The following is a 670-nucleotide window of genomic DNA, read 5'->3' on the forward strand; positions in this document are numbered from 1 at the left end:
GGGCAGCTGCCCACACTGCCCATGCCTTGCGCCGGCCCTGGGGGCGAGGAGACTGGAGAGGGAGTGTTGTGAATTCGGGGACAGCGCGACAGCTACTGTAAAAGTGAAAGCGCTGTAAGGGGCCCTGTTAAAAAGTAAGAAGTCAGTGCTTCTGAAGTTGTCGGTGAGCATGGGCACATCATGTGCATGCTCTCACTGCAGTCGAGGAAAAAGAAAAAGAAAACGGACTACCTACCTTTGGAGGCCTGAAAACAGAGCCCGATAGAGACCCGGTTCCAGGCCCCCTGAAAATAACTGCCGGTGCTCAGACCCGGACAGACCCGGCCCACTTAAAGCCCTGCCTTGTTGAGACATTAGCCCTCATCGGCGGGCCAGTGGCGCAATGGACAACGCGTCTGACTACGGATCAGAAGATTCCAGGTGCGACTCCTGGCTGGCTCGGTATTTACTTTTAGCACTTTCATTCATTAAAAATTCACGTCTATTCAACTGCTTCGATAAAAAAATACTTTGTGAAGCAGATCTTGTTTAAATTACATCTAACTGAACAAAACAGTATCAAAAATGAAACAAGCAAACTTTGCAATGATCTCAGCTGTTATGCATTTGCTGTCCTTTAAACTTTGAAAATAATCCTACATAAAATCTTGGAAAATAGCAAAACTGAGAC

At 47.5% G+C, this 670-nt stretch overlaps 1 non-coding gene across 1 annotated transcript; it reads left to right on the plus strand.

The window, feature by feature from the left end:
- Nucleotides 1–368: 368 nt before the first annotated feature.
- On the plus strand, nt 369–441 carry TRNAR-ACG (transfer RNA arginine (anticodon ACG)). The gene has a single exon. It is a non-coding gene; the product is annotated as a tRNA-Arg (tRNA).
- The last annotated feature ends 229 nt before the right edge of the window (nt 442–670 follow it).

The sequence above is a fragment of the Lissotriton helveticus genome, chromosome 5_1, assembly GCF_964261635.1.
Source record: "Lissotriton helveticus chromosome 5_1, aLisHel1.1, whole genome shotgun sequence".
In the NCBI taxonomy this organism is placed as follows: domain Eukaryota; kingdom Metazoa; phylum Chordata; class Amphibia; order Caudata; family Salamandridae; genus Lissotriton; species Lissotriton helveticus.